Raw genomic sequence first — 12,784 nt, 5'->3', positions numbered from 1 at the left:
TTTATGACCAAAATATGACCAAAATTGATCACATCAACAAGCATCTATTAAGCTTTTACTATGTGCCAGGAGCTGCGATAGGTACGAAGAATACCCCCCCCCACCCCCACCCCCCCGCCGAAAAAAAAAAAAAGGCAAAAAACCGGTCCTTGACCTCCAGGAGCTGGCAATCAAATAAAGAAACACCTATTGGGAACAGCTAGGGGGCGCAGCCCTGAAGTCAGGAGGGCCCGAGTTCAGATCTGATCTCAGACACTTAACACTTCCTGGCTGTGTGACCCTGGGCAAGTCACTTAACCCCAATCTAAAAAAAAAGAAACACCTATTACGCCCCGGGTGACTAGTTTCTAGAGCAAAACAAACAAGCAAAAGATAAAATGCAAAAGTGAAGTTATCCTTGCCCTCAAGGACTAAAGTCAAAGATAAGTAAATTCAGCACATATGCAAGATAGAAGCACATCGCATTGGGAGACCCAGGACTATGGGAAGAATCTTCCCTTGAAGAGAACCAGAGGTTCTGGAGAAAAGCATCTTGTAGCAGAATAAACTTATTACATACCTGCAGGACCCAGGGAATAAAAATCTAAGTAGCAAGTCTAAGTAGCAAGCAATACACAAAAGGAAGCCGAAAGGGGCCGCAGAAGAGAAGGGGCACATAGAGGTGATGGAGTGGTCCACAGGCGACGATGGTGAATCCTGGGAACTCCAGGCCCTGTTCTCCTTCAGAGCATCCAGTCAAAGGAACAGGGTTCCGGTGAGATACGAGTATTAAGCAGATTCCATCTGGCAGGGTAGTAAGATTTCCCACCTTGAAGGTAAGTTAAGAAAAGGGGACAGATAAAAGAAATGTTGAGGAAGAAACAACAAAATTTGGCAATTCAGTGAAAGAGGGAGACGGCGAATGAGTAAAAAGGCCAGGATAACCAGAGGTTATCAGCATGTCAGGAAAAATAATGATACATTAGACACAATAAGGGAGTTAGGGAGCAAACGCACTACAGTCCTGGTCAGCCTTTGAAGAAAAAGGAGGAGGAGGAAGAAGAAGAAGGAAGAACAAGAAGAGGAGGAAGAAGAACAAGAAGAGTCAAAAGCCAAAGTTCCTACATCCAAACCCTCCAAGAAAAATAAGAATTGAACTCTGGCCATGGAAGAGCTCAAAAAGTTTTTTGAATTTTAAAAATCAAGGAAAAATTAGGAGAAAAATTGAGAGTGGTGCAAGAAATGCAACAACTTAATGAGGAGAACAAGGTCTTAAAAAGCAAAATTGGTCAGTTGGGAAAGAAGGTACAAAAGCTCACCGAGGAAAATAAATCCTTAAAAATTAGATTTGAGTAAATGGAAGATAATGACTTTATGGGAAATCAAAATACAAAGCAAAACCAAAAAGAAAAAAAAAAGGGGGGGATGTGAAATATCTCATTGGAGAAACAACTGACCAGGAAAATAGATCTAGGAGAGATAATTTTTAAAAATTATTTGTCTACCCGATAATAGCTAAATCCACAGGGGAAAATGAGATCGCTTTAAGAGTATAGAAGAGATAGAAGAGAGGACCTCAAACACATCCCAATTTTTGGTAGCACCCCTGCTTGGCAGAGAGCCCACAAAGAGGACTAAGAAAGATCAGACTAATTGGATAGAAAGAGAAGCATGATGAAAACCCAGAAAGAAGAGAATTCATAAGCTTGTCAACATTTTTCAATTTTGCAGAGGTCAAGAGGAAAGAATTTAAGAAAAGCCCATCAGAAGTGGATATCTTCAACGTAGAGAAGAGCTAATCCAATTCCAATTGATCAATGATGGACAGAATCAGCTACACCCAGAAAAGGAACACTGGGAAATGAGTGTAAACTGTTAGCATTTTTTGTTTTTCTCCCCAGGTTATTTTTACCTTCTGAATCCAATTCTTCCTGTGCAACAACAACAATAAAATTCGGTTCTGCACATATATATTGTGCCTAGGATATACTATAACATATTTAATATGTATGGGAATGCCTGCCATCTAGGGGAGAGGGTGGAGGGAAGGAGGGGAAAAAATTCAGAACAGAAGGGAGTATAAGAGATAATGTTGTAAAAAAATTACCTATGCATATGTACTGTCAAAAATGTTATTAAAAAAAAAAAAAAAAAAAGAAAAGCCCATCAGATTTAGCAACAAAGGGCTTGTTGATGGTCTTACAAAGAGCAATTTCATGGAAGGGCAAGTAGAAGGTTAAAAAGTGGAGTCCAAAGAGCACAAGCTGCATTTTCTAGAGTTTAAACTTTATTGTATCTAGAATGATGGCTGAGGAGTAAGTGCAGGAAGTCTTTCAAGGATGGGAAAGATGGAAGATCTGAAAAACAAGCTTTAGCTACTGCCTCTCCATGACTATGGCCAGGATCTCTTGCCACTTCTTCCCTGTCTCTTGATGATTTATTGGAATGAAATGAAGTTACCAGGGGGAGTTCAGGAGAGAAATGATATGGAACACCATTGGAATGGTATCTACAACAGTCAGTCCATTCCCACTCACTGTGACTTAATTATCTGTCTTTGAAGTGAAGTCAGGGATTATCTTTTCCTTTTTTTGTGTGGGAGAGGGTATCTCCAATTCTTTGTATGCTGTCTGGAACATAGTAGGCACTTATAAAATGCTTAGTGATTGAACTAACACCCTGATACAAGAAATGTCTTTCTCCTCCCAAGGAAGTGCCAGTTGGAATATCCCCACTTTCCATAGAAAGAAAGGATCAAAATCTCAAAGAAAGACTCAGCTCCATAATATCAGCTTGTTGGAGTTTCCCAATCAAAACCCTACATTTGAAATGAAATGAGTCAAGTTTAAATTTGGTTTTGCCATTTCCACCCACTAACCCTCTGAAACCAAACCAACAAGTCTCATCTCTTCCATTTCTCAGTTCCTCAAATACAACAGCTATTATAAGTCCCCCAATTGTCCTCCCCCCAGTTCCTTTTCTAGACTAATGTGACACTATCTTCATCATCTCAGTCACACTTCTCTTGTCTTTCTAGTCCAGTTTTAAACATAGTGCCTCTATTGAACATATGATTCCATATTTGGTCAAGGATTATCACCTCCCTAGTGCCAATTATGATCAAATTAGCTTTTTGGGGATGCTCTAACTCATCTTGTAATTCATACCAGAAGGTAAACAGTATGGTCCTTTAAAAAGTCTGCTCAGTAGAACCAGGAGAACATTAAACAGTAATAGCAAGATTGTGTGATGTTCAATTATGACACTTAGCTCTTCTCAGCAATACAACGATCCAAGACAATTCCAATAGATTTGGGATGGAAAATGCCATATGAATCCAGAGAAAGAATTATGGTGGATGAATACAGAGAGAAACATTCTATTTTCACCTTTTGTTTCATTTCTTTCTTGTTTCCCTTTTGTTTTGTATTTCTTTCATAACATGACTAATATGGAAATGATTATACACATATAACCTATATCAGATTGTTTGCTTCTTGGGGGAAGAGGAAGGGAAGGAAAGGAGGGAGGAAAAAAATTTGGAACTCAAAATGTTGCAAAAGTGAATGTTGAAAATTAGCTTTATATGTTATTGGAAAAAAATGAAATACTATTAAAGTTTAAAAAAAAAGATGATTGTAAAATTTCTTCATTGTTTTATCTTGTAAGATTGTGAGACTTGCTATTTCACATGGTTATATCACATGTTTCAGCTCTGCTGGTGATATAATCTAAGATTTTGTAATACTTAAACCTGAGAGGTCCAAGATTCAGAGGCGGAAAAACTAGCTTCACACTAGCTAGAAAGGGTAAGTCTATAAATCATCTTGCAATTAAGAAAGTAAATTCTATCTACATTTATTTAGCTGTATTAAAGTCATGTCTTCACTTAAAAATAGGAAAGTCTGGGTTTTCAGACCACAGGAGAAATTTATAACAAGGAAAACAAGGTTTGAATACCCAATAATTTTCAGAGAAGCAATTCTCCCTACTTAGTGTATTTACCTTCTTGAATGGTTCTAGAGAGGAGGAGAGCTACTAGGCTAGGAATGAAATTACCCCTTCACACCATCCTTGATATGGAAAATCTGAGCAAAGATTTTTGACCATATCCATATCAGATAAGTCTGGAGTTATGGCATTAAAAGATCAAATGTGTTGATATCATATGATACTATACATATATTTTATGCATTTCTGAGCTTCTAAACATTTTCTCTTGTCTGCTGGCTTTCATGTGTCATCTGCAGCTTCTGCAAAACTCGAAAAATTTCTATTAAATTTTGTGTGTCATCACAAGATATATTGAAGAGTCTTATGTGGAAGGGAAAACTATACTTCACAGCCCTAGTTTATTTCTCTTTTAGGTGATAATTTAAAGTACTAAAGCCTTGATCCAAGAAAAACTAAGCTGAATGGTTTCTAGGTAGAATCAAAATCTGGGAATCTGAGAAAAACAAACCTTGTCAAGCTTGCTGGGTGAATTAGAAGCCTGCTGAGCTTGGAGTCTGGAGAGGCTTAATGAAGTATTGGATAGAGAAGTGATCTTAAACCCTGGAACACTGGGGGTTCAAGTCTGTTCTCTGGGATAATTCCCTTGACGTAATGACTGTGTGACCTTGGCCAAATCAATGGCCTTTCAGTGTAAATAACAAGAAAATTTCTGAAAAAATATCCTAAAAACTGGAGGCCATAATAGGCCCAGGGAACTTTTGTTCCTGGTGCTATATTTGACAATTTTTCTCAATAGCCCTATTAAGCAGTTTCTTTAAGCTAAAGTCACATATCTAAATTTCCAAAGCCAAATTAAGTATGGAGCAACAAGAGATTTGGATGGAAGTCTCTATTTATATGATGAAGCTTTTAATCTCCTACTCTTAAATATACTTGAAAGACTGTCACATGCCTTGCTCTTTTTCTCTGAGGACTTTTATTCTTTTCATTATGGTGAAAGTGGCTGTTGTTCAGAACTTCACTGATTCTATCAATGTATAATCCATGTATAACAAGAAAATGCATGGTTGTACTGAAGCCTGGTATAGCCTACAATTTGATGCCCTCTAGTCTGTATGGAGGTTTGGTATTTATAGATGTAATGTATGCACAATTTGTTTATTCAGCAGTGACATAGGGGAGTTTTGTTTTTTTTAAATGATCCATCTCTACACTCTAAAGAAGATGAAAATCATGTTATTCAGTAGCAATATTAACGCTCGTCTATTTTTACTATAAGTTCTGGTCAGGACTAATGGCAGAGCCATCAGGGTTGAGAGAATTCTCATAACCCAGTCCCAGCAGAGCTAGTGAACTGGATTGAATCAGACTCCCCCAAGAGGGCTGTATTTGCTGAAAACATGCAATTGCTAGCCAGAATCCAAACTTTACCAGCCCTCCCACTGTAAAGATAAGGCATTGAGGAAAGGAAGGAAAAGAAAGAGGTTCATCAGATGTATATACAAAGAGATCTGAGAAAGTCGATCGATAAGGGTTCATGGTAAATTAATTTCCCCTGTAGTTCAATACTGCAAGGCTAATAAACATTCTGGAAAGTTACATGAGTGTTGATATTTTTAAAAGTATTTTACATAAACTGTCTTCTTTTTTGTCTAGTTTTGTCCACTGGTATTCATCACGCTGGGTGTAAACAAGTTTCTAACAATGTCCTAAAAATTTAATGTTTAAGCTGTTTCTGAACAGGAAGGAACAGTGAGTCTGATTAGGATTGGTAACAGACATAGTGGTGACAGTGGCAGTTTCCAGACCTCTCAGCCCACAGACAACTGGTCAGAAGGAGATTACAGGGGTCCCTTTGCTGACACTAGGGGCAGGACCTTTTCATTGCCCATACTTGGGTCTAGGTCAAAGTTTTATGTTTCTTTCCTCTCTAAAAGGTAATTAAGTTCCTCTAAGTCCAATACTGAAATGCTTATAAGCAGACTTAGAAATATAATGATATATCTGTTGAAGAAATTTTCGATGATTATTGTTAAAATATGCTATCCATTTAATTAAATCAAGGTGGCTAATGAGATGAACTTTCATGACTGCTCTATGCACCAATGCCAGACGATTTAAAGGCCATCCCTTTGTAATTGTTCTAAGGTACATTACCAAAGGGATTAATGTAGAGATGTCACATGTTCAAATAATTTTTTAGCAAATATCCATTAAGCACAATTCAGAATCTTCCTACTCTTTCATGCTGAGCACAAAAGGATAATGAACTTTTATGAAAACTTATTTATATCAACACTTGACAGTGGCTGGATTTTTAAATTGTACACCCCAAACTTCTGAATTATTTCTTTCCTGTACCTTTTACTAGGGTTAAAGTAGTTTAACATAACGCAGTAATAAAAATTTTAATCAGTATCAAAACTTGATTATTCCAGTGATGATATGTACCTGTTGTAGTGACAGTATAGGTCAGGAGGTTTTTATTAAGTACTTTACAATAGTTGAAAATCAAGCATACAGTAAGGTGCTCTGTCAGACTGTGGGATTCAGATTTAAATCATTAGCCCTACTTCCAGATATTTGAACAAAACCCCAAAGAACACCACAAGACAATCTCCTAAATGTCACCTGAAGTTCAGAACTTGAGTAAGAGTCCTTCCCTTAATCCTGAAACTTATAGATTCCCCTTTTGGAAAGTCTTCCCTTTTATCATCTGAGGTTATTGCTGGGCATCAGCTAACTCTCTTTTCATCCCGTGGTGACTCCATCTAAGATTTCCTTTCTGTCCTATTAAACTCACTCAAAACTTTTGAGGCCTTAACCATCTTGTTTCTCAGTCATTTTCCAGTGACCCAGTCCCAGTTATATATATATATGGAGAGAGAGAGAGAGAGAGAGAGAGAGAGAGAGAGAGAGAGAGAGAGAGAGAGAGAGAGAGAGAAAGAGAGAGAGAGAGAGAGAGAGAGAGAGAGAGAGAGAGAGAGAGAGAGAGAGAGAGAGAGAGAGGTCATATAGAGAGATATATAGATATATAGAAAGATATATATTTACAGAAGACACCAATTCCCAAGTGAACAGCCCAGTCTAGTGCTGGTCATTTCAAGCTCTGTCTGACCCAGAAAAAGACCATACTGTAATGTGTCCTGTCATCTCTCAGTTGTAATCCTTCTCTGGGAGGAGGTTTCTTTTCTAGTAATACTTTTCTCTGTGAGCAGGTTTCTTGGGAGACTTCTGGAGCCTTGCCCTTCAAAAGTGTGGGATTGCTGGATTTGCAATCTTCTCTTTGACTCAATCCAGACTGCTCCTTCCAGATTGCCTTCCAAACTCAATCTCTCCTGAGGCAGCCTTGGTGGCTCCTTATATCCTCCAAGAGAATGGGCTTGTGGGTATTCCAAAGGTGTAAACTCCTTTAAAGGTGTAGACTCCTTTAAAAGATGTGAACTAAAGATGTGAATTCTGAGCTAGAGAATTGCCAAGTACCAACTTACCACCTAGTAAGAACCTAACACTATACGACTGTAGGAGGAGATGCTCTCAGAAACTAAAGAGCCCCCTGAGAGGTCTGAGCTCTAAGATACCATGGGCTCATTAAACGATCAGTAGGAGTGAGTTTTCCTTCCCCTTCTGTTCTTTCTCATGTGAGAAAGTGGTGTTTTTTGTAAGGTCTACTAGCTGAAGGGGACTGTGCCCCAAAGCTCCTATCAATCTTTTCTTCTTCCCCTCACACTCTTCCTATCATGGTGAGCTTCATAGTTAAAAACCCTTGCTGATCCCCTTGATGACTCTTTTTTTCCCCCCAGTTGACTTGTTTTTAGCTTTGGAAATATTCTACCAAGAAGGGGGAATGTTGAATTTAGCTGACTATAAATTGACCTCGACTGATCCGAGAGCTTCAAGTTGCTTGAGGGTAACTGAAACCAGTTTAAAAAAAAGAAAGAAATAAAAGGAGCTCCCGTTACCATTCCCCAGGCTCTCCCAACATTCTCTAAAGATTTTCAGTTGTTATGTAAAATAACATAAAACAGCTTTCCTATGGCTGTGTCTCCCTCCCTGTTGAAAAGTATTTAGTCCTGTCCCACCTCTGGAGAATTTGAGGACTTTGATGGCATGTGGTGGATACCACTAAAGATGGTATCTTTATTTCAGGTTGATAAATGACTTGCCATTTCCTTCTCCAGCTCATTTTTACAGATGAAGAAATTGAGATAAATAGGATTAAGTGACTTGCCCAGAATCACACAGCTAATCAGACCAGATTTGAACTCAGGAAGATCTGGATCTTCCTGATTCTAGGCCCACACTTTATGCACTGGCAGCCCCAGTCACAGAGTAGTTCTCTGTGGTCTACCTTGAGTAGTAAGCAGTGATCCTATATTTTATTTGAGCTTCTTCCTTCCTCTACTATAGCTAAAAGCAGAGTTGAATTATTTTTATTTCTTTTTTTTTAAATTTAGTTTTTTTTTCCCTCCGGTTACATGTAAAAACAGTTTTTTAACATTAATTTTTAAAACTTTAATTTCCAAATTCTCTACCTTCTTCCCTCCCCACACCCTTTATTGACAATGCAAGCAATTCAATATAACTAATCCACGTGTAGTCATGCAAAATATTTCCATAACAGTCATGTTGTGAAACAAAATAGGCAAAAAAAAAAAAAAAATAATAAATTCTCAAGAAGAATTAAAAAAAAAAAAAGTATGCTTCAGTCTGCATTCACATTCCACCAGTTCTTTCTCTGGAGATGAATAGCGTTCTTTAATCATAAGTCAATCACAGTTGTCTTGGATTATTGTATAGTGGAGAATAGTTATATAATCCACAGCTGATCATCTTCCAATATTGCTGTTACTCTGTACTCAGTACATTTCACTTTACATCACCTTATGGAAGTCTTTCCAGGTTTTTCTAAGCATCCTGCTTATCATTTCTTATAGCACAGGGTATTCCATCATAAGCACATACCACAATTTATTCAGCCATTCTCCAACTGATGAGTGTCCCTTCAATTCCCAATTCTTTGCCTCCAGAAAGGAGCAGCTACAGATAGTTTTTGTACATATAGGTTCTTTTCCATCTCTTTTAGGATACAGACTTAATAGTGGGAATACTAGGTCAAAGGTATGCATGGTTGTATAACCCTTTGGGGATAGTTCCAAATTATTCTATAGAATGGTCGCATCACTTTATAACAATGCATAAAGGTCTCATTTTCCCCCACATTCCCTGCAAATCTGCCATTTTCCTTTTCTGACCTATTACCAATATAATAGGTATATGGACAGTAAAATCTTTCTGAATCTTCAGAGTTCCTTACCATCATTCTAAATTTTATCACTCCTTTAAGACACCTCCAAACTCTGCTGCCTTCAGGATAGCCTGACCTCCCCTTTCCTCCTTTCAGACTCTAGCTTCCCTTTATGAATTACCTTTCCTTCTTAGAATATAAGTTCCTTGCACTATCTTGTTTGCTTGTATTTGTCATCCCTAGTGCGTGGCACAGTGACAGGTGCATAGTAAGTGATTAATAGATGTGTTTTTCATCTGTTCATCCCCTCAAGAAATCAGAGGAGTTCCAGGAGTACAGCTCTGCTGAATGACTGAGAATGAGAACTTGAGCCTGATCAGATCCTGGGAAAAGACCATTCCTGAGCCTTTCAGGTAGGGATTCCACCTGAACCATAATAACATTGATGCATACTGTGAAAGCTGAGAAAAGACAAGTGACTCTCTGGAGCCAGACTCTAAATCATTCTAAAGAGAAGGAACCAGCAGTTTTTCCCAGGGGAGGAGGCTTGGTAAGTGAGCAGGAGTTAGCCAGAGCTAAGCAAGTATCCTCAGGCACCTTTCCTTCCATTATCTCTTCTGAGGTAGGTTTAATGAAATCCATCCCCAGGGAGAGATTGCGAAGCTGTTGACCAAGGAGAACTCTCAAGTCCGCAGGGATGCCACTTGGGACAAGCTAGGAAAGAATGTCTCCGTCCAGGCGATGGTGAGGAGGAGAAAAGGCTCACCAAGTGAGGGTGAGGAAGAGAAAGGGGATAAAGGAAAGAGAAGACAAAGGGGAGGGAATCCATTTCTTCTTCTCAGCCAAACACCTTCAATCTCCTACAGAGAATCAGAAATTGAGACTTGGAACAAACTTTGGCAGTTTGGTTCTTTGTAGGAGTTCTTTAACCATAGGAGAACATTTCACAGAAGCCTACTGAACAGCAGGCTACTCCATGGTCCAAAGTTAGATCAATTTAGTAGTTAAATTCTTTTTTTTTTAAATTTAGTTTTATATTTTTCTCCAGTTACATGTAAAACAGTTTTTTAACATTAATTTTTTAAAACTTTAATTTCCAAATTCTCTACCTTCCTCCCTCCCCATTCATTGACAATGCAAGCAATTCAATATAGCTTATCCACATGTAGTCATGCAAAATATTTCCATAACAGTCATGTTGTGAAATAAAATAAGCAAAAAAAAAAAAGTCCTCAAGAAGAATAAAGAAAGAATCATTCAGATCCCCTCCCTTTTTCTCTTTCTCCCTCCTTTTTCTCGATAATAGATCTTAGATCAGAGGCCACAGATAGCACCTAGTAATAATTACCCTGGAGACCCCGAAGAGCTACAGGGCATTCCTAACACAAATCAGAGAAGAGACTTTTTCCTTTACAAATAGAGAAGGGCAGAAAGCCATCTTGGGAACTAGTACATCATCACTCCAGTCTGAATGTAGTCTTCGAAGACCATATTTAGTGACTTGTAAAATAAAGAAATAAATCTCATTTGGACACACAGGCCTTAGACATAGATTTTCCCCTTTTCTCCCTAATAGGCATTGGTTTATCACGTAATCATTCAGTTAGAAAGTTCTTTGCTGCCAAATGTAAAAATTGAAAAAGTTTGGAGAAACTCATTGTTTCCTCATCTTAAAACTCCTACAACTCATGCAAACAATCCCCTTTCAAATTGCTAAAGTGATACAACAATGAAAAATTACAAAGAACAAGTTTGGGTCTCCAAAAAGACCATGTAAGAAAAAACCCTCACTTGTTTGCAGGGATGGGGGCAGGGTGTCAATGGGTGTGCAGCATTGCATTCAAAATTGGGATTGGCTTTTCCCAATATGGTGATGAGTTTTGCTATGTGTTTTTCTTTCTCTTCCTTTTTTTTTTTTTTTTTTAATTCTATTAGAAGAGATATTTCCCTCAGCAATACAATGATCTACAACTACTCTGAAGGTCTTATGATGAAAAATGTTATCCATACCTAGAGAAAGTACTGACTGTATCTAAATACAGGTTTTTTTTAACTTTATTTTTCTTGAACATAACTTTTATGGAAATGTTTTGCGTAAAAACATTTTATCAAGTTTATTTTAAACTATTACCATTAAAATATTTAAAGGACCAAAGAGAGAGAGAGAGAAAAAAAAGATATCTCTCTAGGAAAGAGAAAGAGATGAGGGAAATTTAAGAAGCATGAAAAAGAAAAGATTGATAAAAATGTATTGTTAAAAAGTTGCTGCAGTTAATGAAGCTAATTTAGGTGCTAGCTTCCTTATAGTTGATTTCATTCTGTCTTTTTAAATTTAAGTTCTATTCTCCTTGACAGAAGAAAAGTAAAACAAGATTTGAACAATTCTGTCTTCCTTCTATAATCCACACTGAGCAATGGGCAATGGTTCTAGAAGGGGGTAGCCCTTTCCTCCAAGATAACTCAGAGAAACTTTTTTGTCCTCAGCATTCTTTGCCAGCGTCAGTTCATTGTTAGCCTTAACACTCTTAATGCTATTCTGAAATAACCATGACGTGCTTCTGTCTTCATGCTCTATTACCTAACCTTGATTCTGTCTTCTATATTCTGAAAGAAAAAAAATTAGGTTGGTTGATGAGTTCCCAGCAAGTCTGTATTGGTTGTGCTACTCTATTAGAAATAGTTCTTTTAGGACTCAGAATTTTATCCTCCAAAGTTCCCAAGGCCTTTTAGACTGAATTTTCTATGGAATTTTAAGCCTTGAAATTTTATCAATTCTTTCTCCAGACCTTTTGAAATCTACTCTCCAAAAATCAGGCCACATGTCTGATTGTCCCCATCTCAGAAACTGCAAGTGAAATGGGCTTTTCCCCCAGTGGGTTCTTATCATTTTTACTTCAAAAACCAATTTGTCCTTCTTATTCAGGATCAAGCAGGTTCAGAATAGCCATTTTTCTGTTGTTTTCTCTGACTTTGAAGGATGAAATTGTTAATACAAACCAAGTCATTTTTAGATTTCTCTTTAGTGTTTAGCAATTTGGCAAATAAAGAGCTTTAGAATATTTTAGGTTATTGAAGTCTCCCAGAAATATTGTAATTGTGATATTTTTTTTTTCTCAAATCGCTCATCTATATTTCCTACTTCTAAGTAGTCTGTGGTAAGTTCCAGTGACAATATGGCTTTTTTTTAAAAGGATTTTTTAAACAGTTTTTTAAAAATAAAAGTTTTGAGTTCCAAATTTTATCCCTACTTCTCTCCCTTTCCCTACCTTCCAAGATATTAAGCAATTACATATAGGTTATACATGTGCAATTATGTAAAACATTTTCAGGCAATCATTTTATACAAAAAGAACAAAAGAAAAAAGTGAGAGGAAGTGAAAAATAGCTTGCTTCAATCTATATTTAAATAATATCCATTCTTTCTTTGGAGAAAGATAGTAATCTTCTTCATTAGTCCTTGGGATTGTCTTGTGTCATTGCATTACTGAGAATTTAAGTCATTACTGAGAATAGACCAGTCATTCACTGTTCTTCACTGAACAACATTGCAGTTACTATGGATAGTGTTCTCCTGGTCTTATAATTATTCATCAGTTCATGGAA

Source organism: Sminthopsis crassicaudata, chromosome 1 (genome assembly GCF_048593235.1).
Source record: "Sminthopsis crassicaudata isolate SCR6 chromosome 1, ASM4859323v1, whole genome shotgun sequence".
NCBI lineage: Eukaryota > Metazoa > Chordata > Mammalia > Dasyuromorphia > Dasyuridae > Sminthopsis > Sminthopsis crassicaudata.
The sequence above is the reverse complement of the archived record's forward strand: the minus strand, read 5'-3'. Positions refer to the sequence as shown.